This window comes from Eriocheir sinensis, chromosome 5 (genome assembly GCF_024679095.1).
Source record: "Eriocheir sinensis breed Jianghai 21 chromosome 5, ASM2467909v1, whole genome shotgun sequence".
NCBI lineage: Eukaryota > Metazoa > Arthropoda > Malacostraca > Decapoda > Varunidae > Eriocheir > Eriocheir sinensis.
Genome location: NC_066513.1, coordinates 15,654,132 through 15,663,667, shown reverse-complemented (window position 1 = coordinate 15,663,667; position 9,536 = coordinate 15,654,132). Strand labels below are relative to the sequence as shown.

Genomic DNA, 9,536 nt, shown 5'->3' with positions numbered 1-9,536 from the left:
CTAAGTGATTTTACATTAATCAGAAGACTCCAAAACGTTGCATTTCTACTCTAGTTGATATAAGTTGAAGGAAGTGACGGTCGAGCTTATTTTTGAAGGAGTCAATCGTGTTACACTGGACCACTGATGGTGGAAGCTTATTCCATTCTCGCACTACAACGTTGGTGAAGAAAAATTTGGTGCAGTCTGAATTTACTTGTCTACACCTGAGTTTTACGCCATTGTTCCTCGTGAGAGAGAGAGAGAGAGAGAGAGAGAGAGAGAGAGAGAGAGAGAGAGAGAGAGAGAGAGAGAGATTGACATAGAAAATCAGACCACACAGACCCCATGGTCCAGACTTGGTGGTCTGTCCTTAAACCTAAGTGATTTTACATTAATCAGAAGACTCCAAAACGTTGCATTTCTACTCTAGTTGATATTAAGTTGAAGGAAGTGACGGTCGAGCTTATTTTTGAAGGAGTCAATCGTGTTACACTGGACCACTGATGGTGGAAGCTTATTCCATTCTCGCACTACAACGTTGGTGAAGAAAAATTTGGTGCAGTCTGAATTTACTTGTCTACACCTGAGTTTTACGCCATTGTTCCTCGTGAGAGAGAGAGAGAGAGAGAGAGAGAGAGAGAGAGAAGGGGATATACAAAAGTTTCTTACTTTATATAGCAACAATCATAAAATTAACTGTCATATATATCAGGAAACCTGACACTTTCCCTTATTTCCTTTCATTAAACATCCTCATTATTTAACCGGCCATAACATCAACACTTTCTAAAACATCGTTCTTTTTTTTTTCTCGCCAATGCCTTTTCCAGTAACTGTAACCTACGGGCATGGGTAATATAAACAGCAGGATGTTTCTTTTAATATATATATATATTTCGTGTAAAGGTAAAAACAAAACAGGTCCCATTTAACTAGTATAAACAACAGCATTTACTTTTTTTTAGCACTTCAAATTAAAGATGAGGTGATTTTGAGGTAATAATGAACAAACCTGGCATGACAGCATGGTGTTTTATGGTAATTTGGCATAGTATGGTGATATGCATGTGTTAAACTGCGATTATCTTTTAAGTTACTACCATTCCCATCCTATCTCTTTTGACCACCATATCTTCCATCACTTCCACCATATTCACCGCCCTCAAAACCATCATCACCTCGATAACCTTCACCACCATGGCTATCATCACCACCATAGCCATCATCACCATTATAACCATCACCACCACCATAACCCTCATTACCTTTATAACCATCACCACCACCATAGCCACCATCACCTTTATAACCATCATCAACACCATAACCATCCTCACCACCATATCCATCATCACCTTTATAACCCTCATCACCGCCATGGCCTTCACCTCCATATCTGCCATCGTCACCATCCCCATAGACGTCATCATCGCCACCATATCCAGCATCAGACAACTGTGGGGAAGGAGCTGCATAGGTCACACACGCCTGGAGCACCACCAGCGCTGCCAGCCCCACCGCCAAGCACCGGAGACGCAACATCTGTGGGTGTCAACGATACAATCAGTAAGTATTCAATGTTAATTCTTAAGGAGCAAAAACATGCATAGTTGGAGGAATACACTGAAGGTTATGTTATATTTTATCATTATAGGAACTTAATGACAAAATTAGGCAAAATGAATAAAATGTAACAGGTATATGAAAGATAGACAAGCAGACGGACAGAATCTAAGAGAGAGAGAGAGAGAGAGAGAGAGAGAGAGAGAGAGAGAGAGAGAGAGAGAGAGAGAGAGAGAGAGAGAGAGAGAGTGTGTGTTTTCATTGATATTCAGACCATAAAAACCTTATGGTCCTGACTAGGTGGTTTGTCAACCTATATGAGACTACAGTACATCAAATCAAATGACCATCAAGTCAACATTTCTGACTCAGCTAATATTAGGTGGTGAAAATGGCGTTCATTTCTTTTTTTATTCATTAGTCAATCGCATTGCAATTAACTTCTGAAGGTGTAAGTTTATTCCAATCTCGCGCTGTAATGTTGAGGGAAAAAATGGTGCAGTCTGAATATTGATATACGCTTTAATTTTGTGTCGTTATCTCTCGTTCGAGATGTCTAGTTGAGTATAAATAATTTGGATCTATCCACATGCGTAAAGCTATTAGGTATTGTAAATACATTAGATCACTCTCCATCAGAGGCGTCGCTTCTTGAGAGAACACGTTTGAAGATCATAGCCTCATTTTGTTTTTTTATATAGACTAAATTGTTTTCGAAGAAGACATCTTTATTGCCGTTAGTTTAACTTCTAATTTAGCAATATCTTTCGCGTAGTGGAGTAGTGGGGAATTAAATCTCTATTTTTGAATGAGAATTCTTTTAAAATGAAGCGCAACATTATATTCACTCTGTTCTCCTTCGTTGTACAATGTTTACTGTGTCTAGCTACGAATCCGCGGACTCGGGTTCGAATCCCGGCCTGGCTGTCGGCGTGCAGCTCACCCAGCTGTTCCTCCTTTTTTCGGGCTGCTCGATGCAGCTCAGTATATGGGACCTGGGGAATCCTGGGGAAGATAAACTGGTAACTCAAATGTCACATTGGCCTTATGCCCCGAGGTATTGGGTTCTTACCAACCACAGACTCAAGGGCCAATGCGACGGAGATGAGCATCGCGGCCACGCGCAGCCAAAGCGTATGCTCTACACATTACCCTTATCAGTGTTAGGAGAACTTGAAGTTTGACACAACTTTAACATCTACGTCCTTATTTAACAAGCTGCACGCTTTAGGGTTTCACACCACATATTTCATAATCGAACTTTTTTTTTTTTTTTTTTTTTTTTTTTTTTTTTAATTTAATGATCCGTCAGGCCATCTATCAGACCAAGCTGAAATTCCATACTTCTTTTGGAGGCTTTGCCTGTCGTGGTCTGAGGTTACCAATCTACATAATATAGTCAGCAAATTTAGTAATAAGGTTATTGAGTCCAACGTCGATGTCATTAATATGGATTATGAAAGTTGCTTGACCAAGAACTGAGCGCTAAGGGATACCATTAGTGACAGGTGCTCAATTCGAGGCATCTTCATTAAGATTTACTGCATCTTCTCATTCGTGAGAATCAGATCCTAAACTAAGACCTAATGCATTCAAGAATCACCAAGTCCGTGCCAAATCCGACTCGTAGTCACCCAGCTGTTAACGCCACTGGTTACCCGCATCGAAGCAAAACGCTCCCTCAGACAAGTAAAATTAAGCTAAGTAGTCTTATTTCTGACCAGAACTTAGGCTTAGTGTTGATGTACGTAGTATCTAAGGAGCCTAGAAGATAAATTCATGCCTTTTAATTATTTATTGTTGAGTCTACGTGTGGTTCAGGTGTGGTTCCCTAAGGGATATAAATATAAATATAAGGGAACTTCCCTTATATTTATGTCTACTCACTCTACTGCTTGAAATCCCAACACATAATTTTGGAAATAAATAAAATCCAAATTACTTGTATCGGCAACTAAATTATCCAACTTTTCCAAAATAATAGTTGTAGAGGTGAAAATAAACCTAAAGGCTTAAATTCCTCCACGAAGATCACACCAGTCTATAAAGGAGCATAAAAAAAAATAATAAACATGGCCACTGAATCGGCATTTCTCGGCTTTGCTATACTCTCTCTCTCTCTCTCTCTCTCTCTCTCTCTCTCTCTCTCTCTCTCTCTCTCTCTCTCTCTCTCTCTTACCATTGTTGGATCGAAGACAAGAAGTAAAACCTTTGGCGTAGTGTAACGGAATGTGTAGTGCTTGCGATCAGGGGCCACTTTTATACCTCTCCAGCTCTCCCTCCCTCTCTTCCTCTTCCTCCTTTCTTTCTCCTCCCACTACTCTTTCTTCTGCTTTTCCTCCGCTTTCTCCTCCACGTCGTCTATTACAAATTGTTTTGATTCCATTTACCTCCATGTAATCTTTCCTAGTTCTTGCATATAATACGTTCCTCCTGGCTATCTTTTTACTTTACTCCGGGCTACTTAGTTTCCTAAAAGGGTAATCATAATCCTCTCTTCTTCATCTTAGTGATAACTTTCACTATTATCCATCTGGAACAATCTTCCTTCATCTGTATTTCCTCCTGCCTACGACTTGAACTCTTTCAAGAGGAGGGTATCAGGACACCTCTCCTCCCGAAACTGACCTATCTTTCGGCCACCTCTTTGGAGTCTTTTTAGGAGCAGCGAGTAGCGGGCTTTTTTTTTATTAATGTTTACTTTTTTGTGCCCTTGAGCTGTCTCCTTTGCTGTAAAAAAAAAAAAAAAAAAAAAATCAAGAGGGTTGTGTTTGATTTTCTTCCTTTAACAATCAAAGGGAAAATGACAGGATTTTTCTAGTAAACTCAAGAAAGCACACAAACGTGTTGAGCAATCCACATTACAATTTGAAGAAAAGCATTTGTTCTGCGGTGATCTACTTGTGGAAGTTGATGATGATGATGATGACTAAGTTCATGCATGATTTTGTGTTTATAGGTATTTCTTAAACACACACACACACACACACACACACACACACACACAGCGCTGCTCTGCCAGGTTTCACGGTCTGGCATGCGGAGGATCGAGCCAGGCCCGGGATTTCTCCAGAGAGATATCACGTTTCTGGTCGTTTTTTAATCAATGCTTCACATGACCATAACACATTCGCTTTCTTTTATTTTTTTTTCTCATTATCAGGAGAGACCTTTTCATGGGACTTTCCTCAAACATGTATGTTAAATAATGTGTGGGTAACTCTAGCACGTATCTGCTATTATTTTTCTTATCTCCTCTTTCTTCCTTTTCTACTTTTCTATTTCTTTTTCTTGTTCTTTTTCTTCGCTATTCTTTTGCCTGCAGGAACGGAATAAAGTTTTCCACGAATCTAAATAATACTCAGGCAATGATAAATATTTGAACGCAAATTAAACTGTTTTTGTCAAGGATATGGACTTGGAACAAGTTTTTACTGCTTCTCTAAGATGACGCGTCTCATTAACGTGTCTAACCTCAACGATAGAGGAAAAAATAGGGAAAACGCTGGATTTACCACAACACATTCGTAAAACCCATTAATCAAATAACAGATTCATCATCGGAAATATTGCCAAGATTCGTGCAGATTTCTGATTGTTAACATACAACACAAATTTGAAGCGACAGGAAAAAATGTTACGTTCAATTTAATATAGAAACAACGCAAACACTGTGACAAAGAAATAAATACAAACCCATGCAGGTATGTATGAAAATGTAGGATACTTCCAAACTCCGGCAGACAACTAAAGTTTTTTCGTGTTCACTCAATCTGTCTCGAAAATTCAAAGGACCTACAGTTGTTTTTTTCTTTCTTATGGATTCGTACGATATACAATATTTTCCTTACAGTGACAGATCTTTACTAATTCTACATCAGGAAATTTAACAGGTCTGCATCTTATTTTATTTTCTTGATGGAAATACTTTTGCAAAGTCCAAACTTTTCCTTCTTTTCACGGATCATTATTCTACGTATAAAAGGTTAAATGAAAAAAATGTCTGTTTCTTTTGTTATGAATTCATGCAGCATGCACAACATTATTTTTATTCGCGGATTCTTTCATTAATTTTACTTCCGGGAAATTCTATTGACTATCTTTCTTTTCCTTTTCACAGGTTCATAATTCATACATGTTATTTCTTTTCATAAGGAAAAATCAGGAAAATTTGAACGATTTTTTAATTTTTTTTTTTATTGATTCGTGCGAAATCCTGTTATATTTTATTCTCACACTCTGAACATGATAAACATTCGAGTCGTATTCATCCCAGTGATAAATCAGCACCTGTCACGCCCAACACAGGGAGGCAGGAAGCGTGAGACATAAGGGGGCGGCTGTGAGGGAGGGGGAAAGGGAGGGTTGGTATATTTGTCCGGCTTGAGCGAGTTTGGCCCGGACATGGACAATTGAAGAGTCGTCCTTAAAACAACCTTGAAGCACCAGCAGGGAGGTAGACGTGTGTGCTTGTGTGTGTGTGTGTGTGTGTGTGTGTTGGGAAACGACTCCAGTTGCTTGTTGACAGACTGTTTGTGTTCGTTCCTATGCAGCATGGTATTGGTTATCGGGATCTTTTTTTAACGTTTTGTTGGTTGATCTACTAATCATCAGTCACGTATTTAGATCGATATGTTGCTGTTTACCGAGACTTATACTCGGGTCTGAATTTCTCGATTAATATTTGCGATACTATAACAGAAAAGATAGAAATACTGGGAGGTTATGATAATATATTTCTATATAATATTTTTGTATTAATCCTACGGCTGCTGCTGCTACAATTCTTACCACTACTAATAGTAATTTTGCTATTACTGTGGCTACTACAATAAAAACTACTACCACTACTACTACTGCTACTACTACTACTACTACTATCACTACTACTTCTGCTGCTGCTGCTACTGTTTCTTCTGCCTGCTGCTGCTGCTTTTGCCGCTAATACTAATAATAAGAAAAAGAAAAGAAAGATATTAACAACAAGAATTGGAATAAGTGTAGGAATAATAATAATAATAATAATAATAATAATAATAATAATAATAATAATAATACATTAACAACAATAACAATAGATGGCTAACACACTATTGGCAGTCGTTACGCTGAATACATTGAAGTTACACGTTGATTAATTTATATTACAATGTGTGTGTGTGTGTGTGTGTGTGTGTGTGTGTGTGTGTGTGTCCACCACGGCTGATCACGTGTTGGACTCGTAATCGCCAGCAGGTACCCTCCCGACATGAGCAAGTGCTCTTTATCGTCGATCTATGGGTACTGCCAGGACCTCACACACCACTCACCCCATCCCCCTTGCTCAATGGGGGACAGTAACCACTCCTAGTCAACGGAAAGAATCCGGTGTGAGCGGGCTCGAACCGCCGCCCGGTCAGACTGAAGCCTGGCAGTTGCGCCACGTGTGTGTCTACCCACCACACAGCAGTAGCAAGGTTAGTGCAATAACCTCACAAGGAACTGTACTTCCCCAAGACAGATGCCCTGAGGTGGCAGCCACACCAAAGCAGGTCTTGGCATGCAGCCGTGTTTGGGTGGCGTGTGAGAGAGAGAGAGAGAGAGGTGATAGAATGTGAGCGAGGATGTGAGGAGCATATTATAAGTACATTGAGAAAAGAAAAGTAAGGACATGGTAAAGGACATGGTGCGACTGGGAAATACATTGCCAAAGAACGAGTATGTTCTCAGTAGCTACAATTTGCTGATTGGATAATGACTTGAGGCAGCCTGGCCCCATCTGATCAGAAGATGCAAGCCTCTCCACATTACAAGTTTTATTATCTGTAACTCTTATATCACAAAACATTTGCTTGTTTCTTTATCACTGGACACTTAAAGGACAGTGAATAGTACATCATGGTGTGGAAAGACTTAAGAAGGTAAGAAAGATCAGATATTAGGAGTGTAGGTCAACTATGGTGACTGAAATGTTTATACTGCATTTTATTCAACACAAAAAGTTGTAATTGATAGAGAAAGTTCTCTTGAACACGATGATATCAGATTTCAAATGAGCTGGAAAGAATGGGAGGTAAGCAACATTTTTTTACAAAGTGGTAGGCGCAAGACAATATGGCTCCGTATTTTAGGACGCACACACTGACGCTGGGGTGGCAGGTACCGGTACCAGTACCAGTACTAACGGTACCATCTATACGATACAATACCGGTACCAGATAGCTCGGTACCTGTACCGATACTGACCAGTCGCTCATGATTTCCCTCATTTCTTCCTCACACGAGTGACAGGCTGAGACTGAGTGCTTAAGGTATCTCGGTGATATGGATATTCTCTCTCTCTCTCTCTCTCTCTCTCTCTCTCGGCGTCAGGTGACTCCAAACTTCGAAACTTCATTACCGTCACACATCGGTCTCTTGGCCAACGACGTTGCGGACCGTCTTGCAAGGGCTGCCTGTGACCTGGACCCGCCAGCTGCTGGTGCCGCTGCTACCTCCTTGCCGTGGTGCAAGAAAATGGTACGTCAAGCTGCCTGCAATTCCACCCGTCACCGTAGCGATGCTGAGAGGGCCGCCAGTGCGTCTATCCAGCACTACGAACACTTCCTGCCTCGTCCACACATGTACCGTCGCTCCGGTCTCATGGTTCGCCGCCATAATGTAGTGTGTGCTCGTCTCCGGCTTGGGTACCGGCGAGTGTGGCAGATGGCCGAGGCGGGGGACGCGCCTCACTGCTCTTCCTGCAAGCTGTGTGACGCGCCCAATGCTAACACCCTTGAACACTATTGCTTGGAGTGTCCACGTGTTGCTGACCTAATACCGCAAGGAATCTCACTTGTGGAGACATGTAAATATTTATTGTCTGGAAACAATCTAGATGTTATCCTCACTCGACATCCACATTTTGGGGGATGCTAATTTTTTTTTTTTTTTTTCCCCTACTGTTGACTCAGTATCACAGCGTGCCCTGTGAGGCACGAGTCGCCTGTATCCAAGTTAGCATCCTGAACACGTACTAGGCTTGGCACCCTTGCGTGTAATAAATTAATCAAAACAACAATCTCTCTAATAGATAAGTTAATGAAATAATGGAGGAGAGAGGAAAAATGAAAACAACGACGCAAGACAAAATGGCGGGCAGACCGTGTGACTCTGCACAGCAAGGCATAACTTGTCCCGACACTCCAGTAGGGGTGGGCAGGTACCGGTACCAGTACCGGTACTAACGGTACCACCTAAACGGTACGGTACTGGTACCAGATTGCTCGGTACCGGTACCAGATTGCTCGGATTTATTTATTGGATTTATTGATAATTCTTCATGTCCGATTTTTTTTAGGTTGCTACTAAATATTGTTATTGTTGTTATACTATGATCGAGTACATCCATAATAACTATACATGCTATTTTTTTATCGAAAAAATAAATATTCACTTCATTCAGAGAGAGAGAGAGAGAGAGAGAGAGAGAGAGAGAGAGAGAGAGAGAGAGATCACCACTCAGTGAGTGGATATCTCGGTGATATGGGTACTCGATCATAGTCTAATAACAATAACAATATCCCGGCGCCAGGCGGGAAGTGTTGCCAACTCGCACATATTTTTGCTACATGTTCTTGTATGATCTAAAATATACTGTAACGTTCTAGACTGTACTGTTCTGGATATATATAGGAGAAGAGGGCGAGAGGGGTCCAGTCCCAGTCATAGTAAGCTAGTGGTAAGTGAAGAGTCAGAGTGAAGTGTACTACTAAGGAAGAATATTGTTGTGCTGGAAGCTTCCCCCGGCGTCCATGGGGTTCTAGAAGGCTCCGGGAAGAGCGAGCAGGGGGGCGGGGAGCAAAGCCTCGTCCGCGCCCCGCGGGGCGCGGCCAGGCGCCAGGCGGAAAGTGTTGCCAACTCGCACATACTTTTGCTACATGTTCTTGTATGATCTAAAATATACTGTAACATTCTAGACTGTACTGTTCTGGATATATATAGGAGAAGAGGGCGAGAGGAGTCCAGTCCCA

At 41.1% G+C, this 9,536-nt stretch overlaps 1 long non-coding RNA gene across 1 annotated transcript; it reads right to left on the bottom strand.

Annotated features, from left to right (window-relative positions):
- Window positions 1–852: 852 nt before the first annotated feature.
- On the bottom strand, window positions 853–4,039 carry LOC126984631 (uncharacterized). Its single transcript, XR_007737162.1, has 2 exons — window positions 3,725–4,039; window positions 853–1,524 (listed from the first exon to the last, which is right to left on the bottom strand). It is a non-coding gene; the product is annotated as an uncharacterized LOC126984631 (long non-coding RNA).
- Between the last annotated feature and the right edge of the window lie 5,497 nt (window positions 4,040–9,536).